Raw genomic sequence first — 21,314 nt, forward strand, 5'->3', positions numbered from 1 at the left:
GCACAGTCTGGCACAGTGCTGCACGGTGGCGGACTCAAAACGAAGCAGATGGGGGTTGGCAGATTATGGAGCAAAAACGTACCATAGCCGTTTCGCAACGGACATGCATCCAGTGGAATTCTAGAGTAAGTGTATACTGTAGTCTCTGTACTCATACTGTAGCTATAATTATACAAAATTATATTCTAATTATACATTATGCTGTATGAACTTTTTTTTTTTTGTTTTTATATTTGTGGTAGACATCTAGCCCGGAAATGAATCTGCAAGCTCATATTTCATTTGCGTCCGGTTCCCCTCCTATTCAGACATATTTCACAACTGATTTTTCAATGTAGAGTGGGTTTAATGTACAATCTTTGGTTTGATATGGCATTCTTTCAGCCAGTGGGGTTTGATAATGAATAGTTGGGTTCTGTTGTATTAAGTAGGCTAGTGGTAACTAAACCTTCACATATTTTGCTTTATCAGTCCGCCAGGATCTGTTTCTGAACACATTTCTGTGAGAAACAAGTGACCCAGTTGCACATATCAGATCTAAAAGGCCTAATTTATTAGTTTGTTTCTACACTACTGGGCTTCCTCTGTTGACTTCCTCTATCGACAAATGTTGCCAATCATTCAGACCATCAAGGGAAAGGCTGGTAAGTCATGAGTTTGTGATTATTTGGCTAAAGGTCTCTCCATCTGCCTTTTATATGGCTGCAACCAACACACCCACTTAAGGAGACTTATATGTGATGACATAATCAATATGCAATTGTATGTGCGACCTCCTCTGGCAACTTTTAGAGCCAGTATTAGGCACTGTCAACAATGGGCAAAACTGTGGTTACCATGGATAGCAGCTGGCTTGCTAAGGATCACAGTTTTGCGCTGATGACATAACAATAATTCTAAACCAAAAAAAGCAGCATGGCCTCATTCATGCTTCTCTTTATGTCAACATTTGTAGTAGCTAGCTTCAATTTCAGTGGAAGCTAACAAACTTACGTTTCATCTGTGCTTTGAGCTGTGCTTGTCTCTTATGTCACATTACCTCTGTACATGTTCATAACGCCCTGTGAAAATCAAAATGAACTGTTGGGCTTGTAGACGTCACAACCCAACCCTCTTTGTCCACCTGCTTCTTTCAGTCATCTTTCTGATTGACAGTCATTGTTTCGATGTCTTTCCGCAGCTGATATTCATCCTGTCTGCAAACAGAGGTCCCCTAAATCAATGCTTAAGTAATTGAACTGCTGTATGTGATAGCGGGGAGCCAATGTTACCACACCTAAACTGTTCTCTAAAGGAATAATCACCGCTACGCTGAAGAGATGAGGAGAAGACGAAAGATTCTTTTTTTTTTTTTTTTGTGTTTGAAAACTAATTGTGTTGGCTGCTTTCTGTCCTCTGTAGATAAGTGTGTGTGTGTGTGTGTGTGTGTGTGTGTGTATGTGTTTCCATATGCACTTTCACTGTAGGTGTGGGCTTGCGTGGGTGGCTTTCCAGCGAGTGACTGTGTGTGCTCTCATGCTGAAGGCTGCATATGGATCCACCATTCACATGTTTGCATTTCACGCTCCTGCAGGGAAAGTCACATGACATGTCTCAGCAAGCACTTTTCATGCTTGCTGAGACAAAAAAGAATTATGGCAAAAAGAATTATAGCAGGAAAAAATGTCAACATTTGTCTAAACGTGTGTGTGTGTGCGTGTGTGCGTGCGTGCGTGCGTGTGTGTGTGTGTGCGTGCGTGTGTTTGCATGTGCAGTGTGTGCTGCCTTTGAGTCGTGACCAGAAAATATCCTCCTCCCTGAGCACGTTTCAAACACCCACACCGAGGGTTTGCTGCTGCTGATGGTGAGCTGCAGTGAGTACAGTGTTGTGCGTGTATTTGCTTGTCTTACTGTACGGTGTAGCGGGAGCAGAGGGCAGATAGGAAGCTGTGGTAGTGTTTCACTCTCTTCAAGACCACAGAAATCATCAAAACATTGATTCCCAGCTGGCAGAGCCCCAGCTCTTGGTGATGAGGCTTGATTGGCCACATCATCTGTGGGTAGCTTCCCCCTCACAGGTGGTGCAGCTGCTTTAACCCTTTAGAGTTCAATAGTAAGCAATTTATCATGGGCGAGCTATAATAAAAAAACAGGCTGCCAGGGGAGATAATCATCGATCACAGTTAAAAAATGACTTCTTGTTGCCTGCAGAATGGTGGTTTGTTCTCAAAGTCTTCTCCTGGGGTGCCTTTTGGATGGATTTGATTGGAACTGTACGTAATTTTGGGGCAGTTTATTACCTTTTTCATGGTAAGTAGGTGATTCTGAATGTAATTTGGAGATAGATGAAAATCCATCCACTTTCACCTCCTCTTCCCTACTTCTGGTGTGTTGTGTCTTGTATTATGAGCTGCAACTGTTGCAGAGATGCGAATATTAGTGGTTTATTAGACTCAAACTTACAGTGTAACTCCATCGCTTGTAATATGTAACACGTGATAGTGTCTTTTTTTGCATTATGTGCAATGTAGGCGCCAGGCAGTCCAGTGGTCTGCTTTGCACTCATTTTCAAACCTGGTACCTACATTACCCACAATGCAACGTGGCCACTGTGTCACACAATTTTAATATGTGAAATTGGTTGAGTTAACCTTTAATTGGCCACTAATTTTTTTAATAATTGTTAAATCATTTAAGAGTTCCATTAAATGTGAGTATTTGCTGGTTTTCTTTGTCTTTGGCGAAGACAAAAACAAATTGGACAAACCAACTTGAATACATAAACATGTGGCATTCCTTTTCTACTATTTTATGACATTTTATAGGCCAAACAAGAAATTAAACATTAACATAAGAAAACCTGAACTCTAAGAGAAGGATTTTTTTTAAAGACAAAGATTGATAGAAGGAAAGAAAAAACACCTTTCTCATTTAGCTACGGAATTCCTGAGATCAATTTCAGGTCCTCAGACGACTCAGATAAGTGGTAATTAACAAGGCAATTAAAAGATATACAAGTTCCATGGACAGTAGAGTTCAGGGGAGAATTAATCTTGTTTGATCCATCGGGACATTTTGTTTTATTAGTGTTCATTTAGGAGAGGGTAGCGGATTCTTCTCTGCATCATATTACACTCTTAGGTATTCCGTCATCAGAGGCCCCAATTGTCAGTCTCAGTTTTTAAGATAATGTGGATGGGGTTTTCGAACTCACAATAATTTGTTAAACTCTTTTTGCTGAGGAAGGCTATGTCATAGGATAACAATCTCTTAAAATAGCTAAATTTGGAATTCATGGTTGGTAATTAGATTAATTGATTAATTGAAACTTTAGAAGCAGGGCACTGCAAAAAAGCCAATTTGAAGTTGAAGCAGAGACATTAGGAGAAGTGCGAGCATTCTCTAAAGGGGCAATTTGTGAGATTCGACCAGAATTTAAGTTCTGAGGTTGCAGTCCAGCTTATAGGGCCACTAGTTCCAAGAATAACTGAGCTACTTGGCTCACGGTAGCTCACTGCAGCCAATGATAACTAGCAAATAGCAGCAGTTGTTGTTGGGGATGTGCTGACCCCCTATATCTTTGGAGGTATCTTTCAAATGACACCAGGTTGATTTGTTCTTGCTAATCTGTTTGGAGGCTACTGAATCTCTCTCTCTCTCTCTCTCTCTCTCTCTCTCTCTCTCTCTCTCTCTCTCTATATATATATATATGTATATATATATATATATATATATATATATATATATATATATATATGTATATATATGTGTGTGTTTTTGTTTTGTTTTTATCGAGGCTAATGTGCATCAAAATAGTTAAGTCAGTTAATGCTTCCAGGGTTTTTAGCTGATATGAATTCAGTTCTTAGCAGCCTTGGGGAAAAAGGGAAAAAGCACCAATAAAAATGCTGCTGCTGACTTCTGCTCTGATTTCCTTCATGAAGCAAGGACACAAAGCAGTCCTCGGTCTGCGAAAAAAAAAAAAGAACTGTGAAAAGATAATGTGAAAAGTGACACCATCCGAGGTGTCTGCAGTCATTTTTTTCCCTATATTGATGTAGTTCAAATAATACAACAAAAGGTGTGATATTTGACACGCACACAAAAAGAATGTATTTCTAGATCGTTCTGCAGTCTTGAAATGAAAGTGTAACCGTTGGCTTTGGCGTGTGATAGATATAATTCTCCATTCGTCATCGGAAAATGATTCTTCATAAGTGATCAACAGCACACAAAGGCAATAGACGCTAGAACGAGAAAGTACAATTTATTTGCTGAAGCCCTCGGCTTTTAAACAGGAGCAAATGCAGAATTTTTAGCAGCCCTGCACGGCCTTGTGTTTTGGCCAATATGTATACATGGTGTATAATTAAATTTCAGAGGAGAGGATAAGCAGTGTGCAGCAGCAGGAGGGAAAGATTGGGCTTCACCTCCTGTCTGTGATGGGACTGTAGGATGAATGAAAGTGAATAGAGGACAAATGTAATTTTCCTGGACATGGACAGACTAAAGAGTGAGAGAGGATTAGGTCGGAGAACCGAGGTGTTTGGAAAAAAAAACATGTTGAGAGATGAAAATGGCGGACTGAGATGGACAGAGAGGTAAATGAGGAGAGGCAGGAGGAAAAAAGCTGAGAAAGCAACAAAGAGCAAAGTAAAAAAAAAAAAAGGGGCTCTGAAGGACATTAAGGATACATGAATGGAGAGAGACTGTGTGTGTGAGAGAGAGAGACATAGGGTTAGAGAGAGAGACAGGTTAGTGCTGAATGGTAACCGGAAAGATCTGCGACACGTGTCTCCATAGTCCGAATGCTCACCATGGCGCATGACTGCCCCAGGGCTGCTGCACTCAGCCATGTCATGGCTCAACGGTCTCACGGTCTTACACACACACATGCACACACACACATAAAGGAGGAGAGACTGACAGCAGGATGAGAGGGTGAACGAGCAGGGAAGAGAGGGAGAGAGAGAGAGAGAAGAGAGAGGTCATAAGACAGGAAATGGAGAGTGAGGTGTGGAGAGATGTCAGCTGAAGGAGTGAGATAAGGCGGAGGAGTGGAAGCAAGAAAGTCACTCTTTAGATTCAGCTGCAGAAAAAAATATTTCCACTGTGCCCTCAAATGTGTACAAAATGCTGCAGCTGCAGTGTTAATCTGCTCCCTTGACTCATTTATTATTTGTGCACAGGTGAGCCAGAGTGTCCTGAGGAATTAAAGCTCAAGTTCATTTAATAGCATGTGACTTGGAGAGAAACTGTGTTGGTGGGAGTAATGAGAATACAGCAGATCTCTGAGGCGATGGCCATTGAGTCTCAGTGGGGCTGCTGCCGCCTGTGGCTTGTTGATCTACAGAAGGCTCAAATTGTATTATCCTGTATGTGTTTGATACCTTTTGTACAATGGTTTTGAAATAGAGTAGAACTTGGAATCAGTGGGAGCTCATATGGGAGTGCTGGCGACTCCACGGTCAACATAACTGAACTCTAATCGTGCATGAGGTCCTTGATTTCTGAGGCTATTGCCCTCTTGCGTGTTTTGTATATTAAGCGAATAAGCTTGGGAGTTTTGTGTTTGTTATCATGCGTGTTCTGCATAATGTAGAATGCTACTAAGAGGCGGCTAGAGATTCTGGATTAGAGCCAGAAAGATCTTATATTCATTGCTGTGCAAAGATGTCTATGGTCACAAAGTTTGAGGAAAGGACACAGCTACATTTAACTAGATGTTATTAATGAGTTAGATGAGAAGTCATTAAGACAAGTAAATGGACGCAGATCCAATGTCACATAGTTTTAATTCCTGTTGGACTAGGGCGCCCTTTAATGAGTCATGGGGACAGTTAGATCGAGTTGTGATGAGGCATTTCTTTCATTCATTTCTGTTAGAATTGATGTAAAACTACGGTTAATCACTTTCATAGTCTAATGGCTGAGTATATAACCAATTTTCTGACTGCTAATGGTCCTGCGAGGCCCCTCAGATCCCTCTGCTCTGAGAGTTTAAATATGAATTGTTAAACGCTACGGTGATAAAAGTTAAAGCCTCTGTTTTATTGCTTCTTTTGGTCTGTAACAGCTTTCCACGTATCATCAAGTCAGTCGCAGCTTTTATTTCTCATCTGAAAGGAGTGTGAAGTTAATATTTACATTCAGTGTTACTGAGCTGAAAGCATCGTGTGCATCCTTGAGGTGTAACAAACGTGTTGAGTGCATTTATTTCCTCATAAAACATTCAAGTCAAAAACATATTACGAGCCCAGCAGAGTTTACATCCACGTTCACTAGCCTGCACTCTTTTTCTTCTCTGTATTTGCTGGTGCATTGTAACACATCTTGCCACTTATTGATCAGAGGTACAGAGTGAAACCATTGAGGCATACGTAGTGCGTCCCGCATAGTACATGTGTGTTTATTCACGTGCATGTTCACCGGATAAACAAAATGGGCTCTGTAGGACTGCTCAAAACCTCCACGGGGAACCTTTAAAAACCTGAAAATCCAATTCAACAATTACTGTTATCGAAATATATTATCATTGTTATCATTATTACATGTAATTATATCAGCCTTTGTGTTCCCTTTTTAACTCTCCATGCTGCTTTGCCTACTTTATGCTGACATCAGCAAGCAGTTTTTTTTTTTACTTAATATATGTTAAAAATGTTTTTTTAGCACCAGAATGATGCTTCTGGAATTGTTAGATATATATATTTCATAGATATATATTATATGCTAAAGTTTAGATGAAAACTGTACTTGAATGAGTTGGGTGAGTAAACGTGGACGGGAAAGATTCATTTTAAAAGTGGAGCAGAAGAAAGTCCAGGACCTCAGCTGTGTATTGTCATCGCATCTTCAGTATACACCCTGTTTTCTAACCTACTGCAGGTACTGCTGTATAACTTACCTTCGACGTGGTCTAATTAAAAGTGCAATTCATCCGCACCCTGGTCCCATATGTGAATGCAAATGTCCCCGACTCTCTTTAATCACACACTACAAGCCCTGAACTGAACATTTTAAAGTGCTTTGTGTTGTAATTCTCTATAAGCAGATTTTCATAGGGAGGGGGGATACAGGCAATAGCTTATTGAAATTCTGTACATTCAGTTTGAGTCTCCTTTTAAACTCTTTCCCCAACACACACTGAGAATACAGAGTTCAAGATGCAATTAAGAAGTTGCTAGGAACCAAAGAAAAGCAGAGGTCCTTGGTGTTGCCATTGTGTCACAAGTTATTATACAGAACAATGAAAGAAGGAAACCACATTAAAGGACTTTATGTTCATGTACATGCAGAGCTGAACAAACCCTGGAGAGCTTTTTCCTTTGGATCTGAGGTCAGAGGATGATATACAACAGACTGTGTGTCTCACGAACTGTGTATTTCATTCAGATGAGAGTCGTCCATGTACTTGCACAATGGATCAGGAGGACCTTGGGTTGTCTCTGATGTTTCCATGTGGCAAGAGTCCCTGCACGCTGTGACTCTGAGACAACTGACATTACTTTGTTTTAGGTCAGGATGAAAAAAGATGATTTTATTTTATATTTTATTTCATATTTCATCCTTGGTAGGAACTTCTTTTCCCCCTTGGATGTTCTTCATACCCTTATTTGCTTTCTTGCTGTGAGTTAGATGACAGGATTGATACCACCCTGGTGTCTGTACGCTACAGTAAATAGAAGCTGGAGCCAGCAGCCAGTTTTCTTAGCCTAGCATAAAGACATGAAAAGAGGGGAAAAAGCTAGCCAGTCTCAGTCTGAAGTGAATAAAAGTTGCTAACCAGCACCTCTAAACCTAAAGAAAAGATTACATAATATAGTTTTTAAGAAGTGATTTGCAGGAATTTAACGTAGACAAAGCTCCCACATGATCCTCATCACTGAAGTCATGCTGCTTCCATGTTTGCTTCTGAAAGAGGACAGTTGGCAGAACCACAACAAGTCATTGTTGGTCAGCACTGTCTTGCACAGAGAGGGCGCAGACTGCTGCTTTCACCTCTGATACACTCATCATCAGTCACATCTTTTCACCTGTGGTTTTATCTGCACACTACACCCACGGCCAAGTCTGTCCAGGCACCTGATTAACTAGCAGGAGATAATGCTACTTCAGCGACGAGACTCCCACCCACAAACACTGCCAGTTGCCTTCGATCGAGCCAAACCAGATTAATTGAGAAATCGTTAATCTATCCTTCTGTGTCAGGGAGAGAATTGTAAACACACACATTTATCACATGTGAATACGTTCTCTGTACTGTGTGTGTGTATGTGGGGGGGCAGATTAACTTGTTGTTGTCAGGTCGCACCTGTGTTTCAGTGTGTGTAAAGTTACACATTTCAGCTGTAACCATAGTGATGATTTCAGCTGCAGGTGAAGAATTGTGATCATGTTTTTGTGCACATTGCCTTGCACGTCATACAAGCAGACGATTTCAGGGATCTGATTATAAGGCCCGTTATAATGGCACATTAATGTAGAAAAGGGTATTTCCTGCTCTCACTAACACAAAAATCTGCCAATGAAACAAGTCAAACTAGACAAATATACATAATAAGATTTTGAGTTTTTGCAGCGCTGTTCATTTGTGTGTGTGTGTGTTGATTTGTGTGTGTGGGCGTAGTATTTTAATTATCTCCCAGTGATAGATGGGAACTTACAGTTCAGGTTTAATCTCTATTAACCCCAGTGCAAGCTGCTTCCACTTCTCATCGCTTCATCAGACTAAAACGATTAATCCGTTAGAAATTATAAAACAGCTCTTTCACGGTTTCTTAACATCTAACTGTCCCCCCCTCCCCCTGTTAATAGCTCCTTGTACCTTTCTTGTTGTCTATACTACGACCTTCATTCTCTCTCTCTCGCTGAACCACTGAAGGGGAAACACAGTCATCTGTTCAGTAACTTAATCAGTAACTCAGAGGCTGTATAAGCTATAAAGCTTGGTATGACATGGAGCCAACACTGGACTGATATAGCGTGAATTGCTGCAGATGCCCAGTGAAGCAGGTTTAAAAATGTTATTACTAGAAGCAGCTGTTCTACACAGATGACCTGCAATACACTGAAATACACAGACACAAAGGTCCTTTGTTTTGTTTTGCAATGTTAGTGCACGTGCGTTACGACCTACAAGCTGCTACAGGGCTCCAACTTGACTCAGACCTGATCTTTCTTATCCTCGATGTGCAAGTTACTTGATGGGTACATAATGTTACAGGCTAGAGTTGTCACGATAGTTTATCAGCTAGTTACTGATTTAAGGAATTCTAGATGTTGTTTGGAAGTGAATATTTAAGTAAAGTCCAGCAGTCACTTATACCATTCTTCTTATATCAGTGCACACTGGCTAGGTAGGATCACGGGTTGCTAATGTTAGCCTAAAAAACTGCTCATGGCCAGTTAATGAAGCAGTGTTGTTTTTGTTTGATGACTTGATTGATAGCGTGAAGTCATGAACTAATTGTGAAAGCCCACCTCTATCATGTAAATGGCAAATGGCAATGTGATACAAGAGAAATCACCGCAAGAAATGTCCCAAGTGCCTGTGTACGTAAACACTATCAAAGACAACTGAAGACGTTGAGGGTCTTGAACAGTTTCTATTTCAGAGGGGAAGATTTCAACCACTACCCCATGTTCTGAGAGGGGAAAGGGGGCACTCGAAAATGAGGTGTATAAAAATTTGTATCAAGCCTGAATATTACAACCTTTATAGAGGCAGGTTCTTGGAGGACTGATATTTCTTTCAGCTAGGTTTGCCTAACCAACTGGAGTGCATATTGCCCGTTGCCATTATCTTCATAACAGTCCATGATCTCAGGGAGGTGAGCTGATTAAAAATGAATTGATTGGTTCAGAGACTAAATTGAACTCGAACCTGATTATCTTTACACTGAATTTATGATATTCACTAGGTCTGTAATTTTTGTGTTTTTCTGTGATTTCATGAAAGTCATTAATATCAACACCAGATCCAGATGAAACCGCACCGCCATGCTCCATACATCTGCATCATGTCTGAACAGGATGAGGAGTTGTTCTCTGCAGAAATCGGCACAAAAAAATGATTTCAGTGAGGCACATTTACAGATTCATCATGGAGTCTTTTTTTGATTTTTCATCATTTCAGACAGGATTATCTTGCCATCAGGAGATGGATGTGATATCTGTAGCCTCAAGGAATAATCCATCAGTACATTTCATTCTGCCACATACACGACAGACTGCTTAGACATGCAAATTGTATTTCAGGAAACAGTTGCCACATCAAGTAAGCACAGACTGTACCTCAGCTTCAGAGACTTTGTAATAACTCTGAGCACAGCAGCAATTACTGCGCAGCATTCACAGTCATACAACACTAACGATAGTCAGGGGTCTGTTTTGATTTTGGTCGTGTGCTTATTGGAACAGAGGTATCCTCAGCTACTCCTTTAGAAAACTGATGATGATAATATAGTTATATAAAGAGAGGGACTCTTGAAAGACTCTCATATGAGCACAATCCTAATTCAAATGTCTGCTGCAGCCATAGGTCTCTTCTTCTTATACACACCAGAGTTTAATTTCATTATGGTTGTTGTATTATTTAGTATTTATTTTATGGGGCTTATTAATAGAAACAATTTTCTTGTACTAGTGTAAACAAGGAAACCAGAAAAATACCAATCTTTGGTGGAAATCATCTCAACTGGTAGATTACTTATTGATGAGGTCACGCTGACGTTGCTTTGTTTTTGTCAAAAGATGGACCCAAAGGCAAGTCACACACAGAGGCAAGAAGGTAAAAGAGCATTAATGCTTTAATGAAAGGCTGATATCCACGGTCCAAAACACATAATCCAAAGTCCAAGTAACAAAAAAAAAAAAAAAACAGGCAAAGGAAAGACAAACTCTGAAGATAAACCAGAACACCATAGGAAACAAAACAGGAACACTTGGATGAAAGCAGGACGACAACAGACAAACTGGAAAAGAGGGAAGGCTTCAATACACTGGGAGTGATTAACTAATGAGACCCAGGTGTTTAAGGAAGTGGACAGTGAAACATGACAGATGAGACTATAAACTACAAAATAAAAATGTGAAAATATCAAAACAAATAACTGAACCGTAACAGTTTGGAGGGGTTGTAAAATGAAGAACCTTGGGAATGTCTACTTTAGAGGTACTCAAATGGTTACTGAATGTTTTTTATGCAACTTTAGAAACTCTATTATAACTTAAAAATGTCTTCCCTGAATCAAACAGTGGAAAATAATATCTTAAACAGAACAAATGCATTTTTTTGAGCAGAACTTTGGCACCGTCCATGTGACTGAAGCCATTTGGAATCAAGCAAGTCCTGACCTATTTTTTCTTAGGCTTTTCTTCTTAAGTCAAGTAAAGTCACAGATTGTATTAAGTCAAGTCTTTACAAAGAGAATGATGAGGTTTTAGTACCTGTCTCATTTTCATATAATTGGCCAATTTATCCAACCTGTAGGAGAGGGGAAAGAAAAGCTTGTTTCTGATCCATAGACCATCAGGTAACGTCGTGAGGAGCTTGTCTGACAGTGTAATTATCCAATCAGGACAATCCCATTACCAATGTGTGTTCGCGCACCAGGTAACACGCCAAATTCCCTTGTCATGCCAACACTGACAAGGGTAAGCATTTTGACTATCTCATATTTATATGGAAAACTAAACTTAATACAGACATTTAAGTCATCACGTCACGAGTTAAGTTGTAAGTCTTTAACTTCCAAAGCCACATCGAATCTCAGGTCGTTTATTTTATGTCAAGTCAAGTTGAAACAGGGACTCAAGTCCACATATCTGTAAATATCCAGACAAAATAACTGGATATATTTTATATGAATTCAACTCCCAGCAGCTAATTCAACCCCCCACAGTAGCTTTATCAATTCTTCGTACACTCACACAACATTCATACTTTTTAATTAAACTTCTGAGTTCAGCTTCTTTTTTGCATATAATGTTATGCTAATGTATAATGCCTGCTTTTGAAAGCAATTTTTTCCCCAACATGACATCCATACTAAATACCTTTGAAATTGTACGGCGTATCTCCCTTTGTGCGAATAAACTGTTTAGACAGAGAACCCTCTGGTGGAGGAGGTCTTGGGGACGGTTCACTCACACACGGCGTCATCGATACTTCTGGAAAACAGTAATTGAGCTATCGACTCAAAAACAGGCTAGTTTAAGGTCCGGTCTAGTGCCATAACCCGGTAATGACACTGGATTGATAGCCTTCTGTGCAGCGGAGCAGTAAATTGCCAAAGCTTTCTTCGCTTTATTTTCGTGTAGTGTGGTGTGTGAGTGGCACTGGAGTATATCAATAACTTTTACTTTGCAGTGTAATGTATGACTCAGCAGCACAGGATATTTGAGTGTTTTGTTTGTTTGAGCTGTAGGGAGAGATGAAAACAGGACAGGGAGAGAACACAGGTAATAACTTTAAAATTCATCACCAGGGACAAATGGGCACATTTCAGGCATCAAACTGGTGATGCCAATGAGTGAGAAAAGCACTTTACTCTCTGCTTTTTTGGTTTGGTTTGGTTGCTTTGCTTATGCTCTGCTAACGTTTAGCAGAGCAGTTTAGCACTTGGTTATGGTTCAGGAAAAAAACCCCATCATGGTTTGACTTAAAATACATGTAACGTGAACGTGATATGGCACATTTAGTACAGATGTCAGAACAGTACCTGGCCTGTGACACTACAAACATGGACATATATGTTGCATGCAGAAACGTGAAGAAACCTGTGCCTAAATCTACCACAACCGGTTCATTACATTAATAAAAATCAGAGTATGCCCTTTTTTAAAAACAAGTATAACCTGGAGTTGCATAGACATTACTGTTAATGTGACTGCAGAGACTCCAGAGGGATAAGTGGAGTGTCATATTTGTCACTGACAGACTGAGGTTGTTACTCTAAGTCTCTGATAACATGGAAAATGAGGAGAATGAGAGGAGAGAAGTCTGGCTCTGAAATGTGAATGCTGTAAGTTGTTCCAGTTACTGTTGTTACATTGGGAGTGAGAACATGTTGCACTTGCACCAACATACAGTATACGGATGCATATTTAATGTTATAGAAGAAGAGTTTATACTTATTCAGTGTGCACTATCATGTCATGGAAAACACTTAAACTATTACTATTCACAAAATACATTTGTCTTATTTAGGTTTTATTGTGAGCATGTGAATGTACTCATATAAGATACATACAACATGAATACAACATTTTTAATTTCTTTAGTCAAATAAAAAATATGCAACTGCCAATCGTAATAGTAATCTATAACGCATATTTTATTGTAGGCTGCTGTGCTGTAGCAATCACCTGACTGTTGTCTAGAATGAATGTGGTATCAGGAACTTCAGTATCATCTAAAACATCTCATTTTAAAAGCAGCATTGTCCTTGGACACACTTTTGGAGCGCAGTATATTTGAGCAGTGGGACTCAGTTTTCTTTGAGGCAAAGCCAACTGGACTCCCCACACGGCCCATTATGAAACTGTCTGCTGCTTCCAAAGATGGAGCTGATGTCATCAGGCATGGTTGGATGCCTCTCTCCCGGCTCCACCTGCTGATAACGTATTCCCTCCTACTAACGATGTAAAGCATTAATCTCGCTCCAGCCACTTCTTCAGATTGCACCACTCCAAGCCAAGAAGGCTCTTATGTCCATGATCAGCAGAATAAAAAAAAAAATGTGGTAAGACAGCTCTTGTTTTTTAGCACAAACACAGAGCCTGATATTGTCCTTATTGATCTGAGCCAGGGATTAGTGTTATCCCTGAAAGAGGGGGAAAAAATGAAGCTCAATTGTTTAGTTAGTTTGTTTACGTTGTTAATTTCTTTTGGCCACCGGGAGGAATTTTCTGCATCTTTTTCTTTTCCGTATTGTCACAGGTGGCAACCGGCATCAAGGTGCATTAAGGAAGGAATGGAAAGTATTGCAGTGTTTATCATTGACACAATATTTAATTTGAATAAATAAGACTATTATCGTCAGTATCAGAATAATGCAATGCCCTGGTGTGCCCCATGGGACCTAACTCAGAAAGATTTGATACAGCAGTCCATAAGAGAAGACAAATGAATGCTTGATCCTGTTTAAACTGTGCCAATAATCACCCATATGAAGTTTGATAATTCAAAAGATAATTTAGCAAGACAAGAAAGTCATAAAGATAGTAAAATACCACTTGATTTGTATAAAAGCGCTCAGTGAACAACATCTTCTCGCCAACACCAACATTATATGTGTAATTCATGTCACAATTCAAACGGGATTAAAGAATGATTCATCTCTCACCATTTAACAACGTGCAATAGAGAGGCATGACTTTTCCTCTCTGTCAGCACGCGGTTGACTATTTTCATATCCTGCAGACAAACAGCAACATTATTATTCATCACGGGTCATGTTTTAGGCAAGTCTAATGAATGTGAGTCCAAATTTCCCTCTCCTTTTTAAATGTGGTGTCCACTAACTCCTCAGGGTCACTAATCACTAATATTGATGTGTTCTGTCTGCCATGTGGTGCTTGACAGGTTGCGGGTTCATCAGAGGCCATTTCACTAAAAAAACAAGATGCCTGTTACCAGCCAGAAGCAAAGTTGTTGAGAGGAGTGAGACTGAACAGAAGCCGTAATAACCAAAACAGTGGGCTGAAAGATGCTAAAACCATCTTTAAAGCAGAGGGAAACTGCACACTCAGGTGGAAACAACCTGTTGGTTAGTGACTGAAAATGACCCCTTTCACTGACACAGTCCTTTGAGCAGTTGTTTAAATAATTATGTACCTTGCTGTTTTAAATATTGCACGATAAATCTATAATTGTGACTTAAATGTCAAACTTAACACAGAGTGGATTAGTGTTTGAGTAATATCCGAAATATCAATGGCTGCTCACCCACAACTACTACAATCAACTTCAAATTATAGTAAATGTGCCTCTCGCTTCAAATCATTACAAAGCACTTGCTGTGGCGCTTTAAAGGGAGTGATGGCCGCCTCTGTAAATGCATCATTAACTATATATCTCTGCGCTGCCTTTTGTAACCTGGATCCTTTCGTCTGTGACTCTCTGGCATTAAGGGCCATTAAGTGGATCAGCGGTCTCTGTCCTCTGTCTGTCTGTGCCGCTCACCCCTCTAAAATTAAACACCGTGCTCCGAGCATTGTCACGACAACGGCGGTGTGGGCGACGGACGAACAGGCGTGCACACACATGAACATCCACACACAAGCACTGCGCCGTACGAGACGAAGCAGAACAATAAATGAAGTGATGATGATTTTGTAAACAATTAGATCATGTTAATTGAACAGTGATGAGTAATATGTAGGTGTGTGCTGTGTTCGTTTGTATGTGTTAATATTAATATGAGAGAAACGGGGGGAGAACGCTTCACCTCACAAAACAGTTGTTGTGTAATATACCATCGCATCTATTCGTAAGAGCAGTTCAGAAAAGAGAGAAACTCCTTGGACGTCCACTTGGTGAATTTATCCCTTCAGTTGTAATGGTCGTAGAGTGCTGTCCAGTGTATTTATAGCAGCTTTTTCTATGCGGCTGAGTAACAGCGAGTGCAGTTAATCCTGCAAGTCTCAGATGTCTAGAAGTCTCACCGAGCAGCTACTTTGTCATGAATACACAGGAACAACTGGTGTGTCTGTTTACTGAGCAGCCAAACACATTCGACATTGTTTTATTCGGTTGTTTTCTTCATGCAGTGAGCACCTACAATCTGATTTTATGCACCACACTGCTCAGGCTGGAGCTGGTTACCTTGCTGAGGAGTTGGAGGTGTGCAGCTCCTCTTAGCGAATCACTGTGGCTGCTGCTCCTTCTTGTTCAGCTTCTAAAAGTGTTCCACCGTCACAGCCAGAAAACGATTGTTGTCTTGTTTTGTGGACACATTTTTATGCTTGATTCATTTTATGTTTTCCCTCACGAACAAAACCCACCGTGTGTGACATCAGCTGAATGCTTGTAATGTGAACAGGCAGCAGTAGGAAATGTTGAGTTCAGTGCACGGCCGCGTGTAAACGAGAGAATATTAGTGAAATGTTCATTTTAATCAGTCATCCAAACAGCTTTGTAGGAATATAGACAGCTGTTTTCTTTAAGAAGTATTTTCTACATAAAAATGACTGCCGACTGCCTGTCTTTAAGCACAGATACACATTTCCCAGAGCTCCTGTACACAGATCTTCTGTACAAAGTGCTCCTGGAGGGCTCGGGTAATCTTATCATCAAACTGAGACATTACATTAGAAATGAAACCTGACTGGGCCCTGAAATCCTGTTTTTATCCAAGCGACAAGAAAATACTCCACAATGAGCTGACTGCAGTTTAACGTCAGTGCTGCCTCACTTGTGATGTCATGACTGACTTTTATCAAAATCTCTCTCAGCCTTGAAATAGTCCTGCTTGTGTATTTTTCTCGACAAGACTGTGTTTACTTGTGTATTTGGGCATGTTTGTATGCCCATCCGAGATAGTCTGTGATCCGGACAGACAGCAGGACTAAAAAAGAAGTTAGCCTGACGGACATCTGGATAGAGTGCACATAAAGTCTAATTTGTGCCAAGCCACGGCAGGCCTGTCTGCGATGATTTATCTGCTCCCCATCTAGCTACAGACAAACACTCTGTCTCAATCCGCCATCAGAGCAGGAAGAGCTCTCACCTGAGCTTCACCTTGCTGTGCGAGGATTAAGTTTGTGGCTGTCCTTTCAAGAGTGGTCGTCTTATTGTAAAAATGTGAGGCATCTTTTGTGCCAGAGATTGTGGCTGCCTCTGAGAACCTATACATCTCTCTGCTGCAATGCGATCGAATTTTCCTGCCAGTATGATTGTTGGGGAATATAAAAGACTTATTAAATTGTTTCTCCTTAGAGGGCCCCGTTTCACAGTTGTTCCGTCACAAAGGGACCTGATTAGACTGATGCACGGCTTTTCCAACACAAATGAGTTGTGGAGAATTCTTTACTGTCTCCTGAGATCAGTATCCATCTCAGGCTTTCAGTCAATAAATAAAACATCCAGCATTAGTGAAGAGCCCAAATATAAAACTGAGAATGCAACCATGTCTCTCAACGGTGAAAGCCCAAGTGACTGAAGAGCATCTATCCTACCAGGGCATATATTTTACTTTGGTGGTAGAAAAAAAGATAAAAGATGGTGACTTGAATGTAGGTTTAGCCTGTGAACTTTTAACCAGTTGTACTCAAACTTTCTTTTGGGAACATCCTATTGATCTACTTTTGTACTTTTGCACTTTTGTCAAATCCTTATGTCTCCCTCTTTCTCTGATGCTAAACCAGTTTAACACATCCTCAAAGTCTCCAGCAAAACTTTTAGTAACCTTGGAATTAACAGGGATAATGGTCATGTTTTCACAGTAGAAGCAAATGAATTGGAGGAACTGGACATAAATGTCAAACAAAGAATCAATCGGTCTGATGTAACTCTCCGTCGACATGCTGTGATGGATCATTGGCGCACAACCTCACAACCTACCTTAAAAGTGATGTAAGTGGAGAAAGTATTGCACATGCATTTAAGTCTGTTGGGTATCTGCTGTAGCAATTAATACATCAGTCAATAAACATGAAAGACATTTCCCAACTATTCTGAGTAACGATCAGCCATTTCAGTAATGTCTTGGCTCTATCTGGAAGGCGTTGTAAGTCAGTCAACTACACGATGCAGGCTGAAATACCTCAAAAACTACTGGATGGATTGCCATGAAGGTTTCTACAATATTCATCGTTTAGACAAAAATATGAAGCAGTTAATCAGGAATAAAATCAGCAGTTCAGTCGATAATGAAATTATCATTCGTTGCAACCCTCACCTGCTGTGTGTGTTCATAAGAAATCCAGCGAGAGCACATCCTGCCCTTTGCTGTTTGTTTTCCTTTTCAGGTTCCTCATACAGAACAGAAAAAGAAAAAAAAACAGGCCTAATCAGACTGTTTGACCACATTCACAGAGGCTTTTTGTGACTCAGCCAATAATCAGCAGTAACAAGGAGGTTGGTTTCTTCTGCCCCGAGAACCTCATTTTGAAATGAGCCATCACCCCCCGATTTTGCCAATAATTGTTTGGCTTTGTCAGTCCCGCTAATTAGTGAACTGAAAGCCAAATACCATTGCAGTCAGTCTGAATAGATTCTGGCTAATTGGTTGTACAAGTCATGCTCTGATGAGAGTCGATGATAGCAAAATGTTGATATGACTGTGACACCAAAGCAGATTCAAGTGCATCGGATATAACTGTATATATCCCAAACATGTTTTTTTTAAGCTGTTGCAGCCACTTTAATTGACTTGTTAGCTGCAGGGCTTCGTCTTAAATCAATTTCAAAAAACATCCAACAGGTGTACACTATTGGTTCTTTTTATGAGAGCATCAATTAATATTTCCTAATTACCATATCTGCTCTCAGTGGAGCGCTCAGTTTGTCAGTTTCTCTGTCCTCACGCTCATTTACATTTTGATATTAATATTAATAACTGAAAGCCATGATGAGCTGACACAGCTGATCAGTTTATAATCCGTCCCTGGCTCGTCTGCCAAATGTTGTGAACAAACTTTTAGTCTAGCCATGGTAATTACATACAGTCACAAATTCAGCAGATGCACAGCTTGTTTTTTACGCCTGAAATGTTTTGCGAACCAGCCTTTTGTGGAAGTGGAATTAGAGATTTTTGTTTCCGCTCAAGCTGTCATGTTGTTTGAAAATCGTAGAGTGAATCATTTCTGGTGACTTACTGCCGCTGTCAAATGGCATTCAAAAGTTGACTGTGGAAATGACTCTGTCTTGTTGTAAAGGTGGTGGTATTGGGTTTTTGTCAAAAATAATCCTGTCAGTCCTGTATTCAAAATAGTTAAACAGACTCTATGCAGGGGCGGACTTAGATCCATGTATTGTTCCCAGAGAAATTAAAGAACATTTTGAAAAACTCTCAATGTTATGGAGAGTGAGGAGAAAATCCCTTTATCAGGATCTACACCAAGAGTTCATGGGGTCTGCTCTTGGCTGAGACCCATCCTCCATCCAAGTTTCGTGGAGTTTAGTAATTTTTGTGTAACAACAAACAAACAAACAAGCCAACAGACACGGATGAAAAAAAAATTCTTTGGCAGAGCTGGTGTAAAAAGTAATAGAAATATAAAAACAAATATTGTAATATTTCCCTCTGAAATGTCAGTATTGGCAGTACAGGTACATTGTTGCTTTCCACCACTGTGTGCAGACATAAAAGGAACCATAAAACATCAATGAGACCTAACCGTAATAGTTTACACGCTGTTGTAAAGGCTTCATACTGTTAACCAACTGAAGTTATTACAGAATGTTAAGACCTAACAATAAGAATACAAAAAAAAACCCCAAAAAAACATTTTACCTGCGTATGCACTTAAGTGAGTAAAATCTAACCATAACGTCGTTCTTCTCAGAGAAATATGTGAAAGTATGACAAGGTGAATTTTAGGCAGTGAAGGTGGGCAAGGAACAAGAGGAGGCACAAGAGAAGAAAAAGAAGAAATAATCTGCAGCTTGAAGTAAAAACAAAGCTGTCAAATTACAGAGACAAGATAAAAAAAATTGTCACTCCTGCCTGCTTTCCAAGGACAAGAGGCACAATAAGTATGCTCTCCCAGACACCCAAACCCAGCCCACGCTTAGCACACACACACACACACCCCCTCAGTATCTTCAGGCAGGACTCAAGATGTGAAACCTCAAGAAAACAATCGACTCTGCTTTTTAGTTTCAAGATGTTCCCTCGACGAGGTCTTTTTTCAGTGAACCAGATGTGCTGTCAGTGAGTGCTCTAACACACACACACACACACACACACACACACACACACACACAAACAACATCTAAATGGGCATGTGTATCTTCATGTGAGTGCAGCCTGGCCTGTAGAGCATCACAGTAATGTAATAAAGCCACACAAACAAACTGATGCCTCCTCCGCCACAAAGACACTGACACAGTCTCCCGGCACTAACACTCGTTTCTTCGATGATGCAGCAAAACTGCTCGACAGCCAGAACATTAATGACGTAAATATTATAAGCATGTTATTTATTTTTCAGGACAAGTGAACTGAAAATGCTGCGTGTTTTCTACGCACTATTATTCATTTACCACTTCCCAAAAAGGGAACCCTTTATATAGCATTTCTAAATTGTATTAACAGCTGATAAACAATTGTTGTTGTTGTTTTGTTGTTGTTGGACACATTAACGTGACACTTGGAAGCGCACAGAGGAGGTCACGCTAGATGTTGCAGCCTTCTGTGCTGCAGCTGAATAATTCAAGGGACATCTTTGCCTCAGGGGCAGAACACATGAGCCGATACCTCTGACTTGAAGTTTTGTATGCTGTGTGTGTCCAGTTGGTGCAGTACTCGCTTTTCCTCATGAGTACCGTAACGTCCACTTAAGGCACTCAGACACTCACAGACACCGAAGGACGAATCTCAGACTAAACACAGATCCTCCGCAAAGTGGATGATTGAAAATTCTCTGTTTGTTTGTTCGGGCACTCAGTGTCTGTGTGATGTGATGTGATGAGTCTCTGAGCGAATTTACTGCGGTCCTCTGTGTCATCAGATGGCTGGCTTGTTTTATTGATTGATCTATTTAACCTTTATTCAGCCAGGAAGTCCCTTGACGGTGAGATCACTTTTTCGAGGGAGACCTGGTGAAGAGAGTACACCAGACACACTTTAAAAAGGAGTCAACCTCATACGAACATCAAACAAACGAGGAAGAGACTGAATCAAGCTCCGGACAGTTACCTCTCTCAGGTACATAGGAAACATTATGAAATATGACAAACATTAACCCGAGCAGTGTTGACTGCATCTACAAAGTCAACACAAGTAAAGTTTGTATGAAGATATTTGCATTAGATTGTTTAATTAGTAGACAATTCAATTTAAAAAAAGGCCATGTAGAAGGAAAAGAAACATGTTTTCTGTTGTTTTCATGACTGTTACTGAACAGCTTATGTTTCTGATGTTCTCTCCTGTAGTCCGACACGAATGAAGAGCCTCTCAGCCTGTGTTGTGGCGCCACATCACTTTGGCATTACCATGTACAATATCAGTGTTGCTGGGTAAAACGCATCCAGTCCTCTTTAGTATGCAGCATGCCGTTTTCTGAGTCTCAGCTTTTCTGTCCTCCTGTCTTCTACCAGAGTTGTATTTAGAATCATTCTTCTAGTAATTTAGCACATGATGTACTGAGATGATCAGCTTGCA

At 40.3% G+C, this 21,314-nt stretch overlaps 1 protein-coding gene across 1 annotated transcript in view; it reads left to right on the forward strand.

Moving 5' to 3' along the window:
- syn2b (synapsin IIb) overlaps positions 1-21,314 on the forward strand; it is an 89,428-nt gene that overhangs the window by 19,826 nt on the left and 48,288 nt on the right. The window lies entirely within an intron of this gene.

The sequence above is a fragment of the Sparus aurata genome, chromosome 6 (assembly GCF_900880675.1).
Source record: "Sparus aurata chromosome 6, fSpaAur1.1, whole genome shotgun sequence".
In the NCBI taxonomy this organism is placed as follows: domain Eukaryota; kingdom Metazoa; phylum Chordata; class Actinopteri; order Spariformes; family Sparidae; genus Sparus; species Sparus aurata.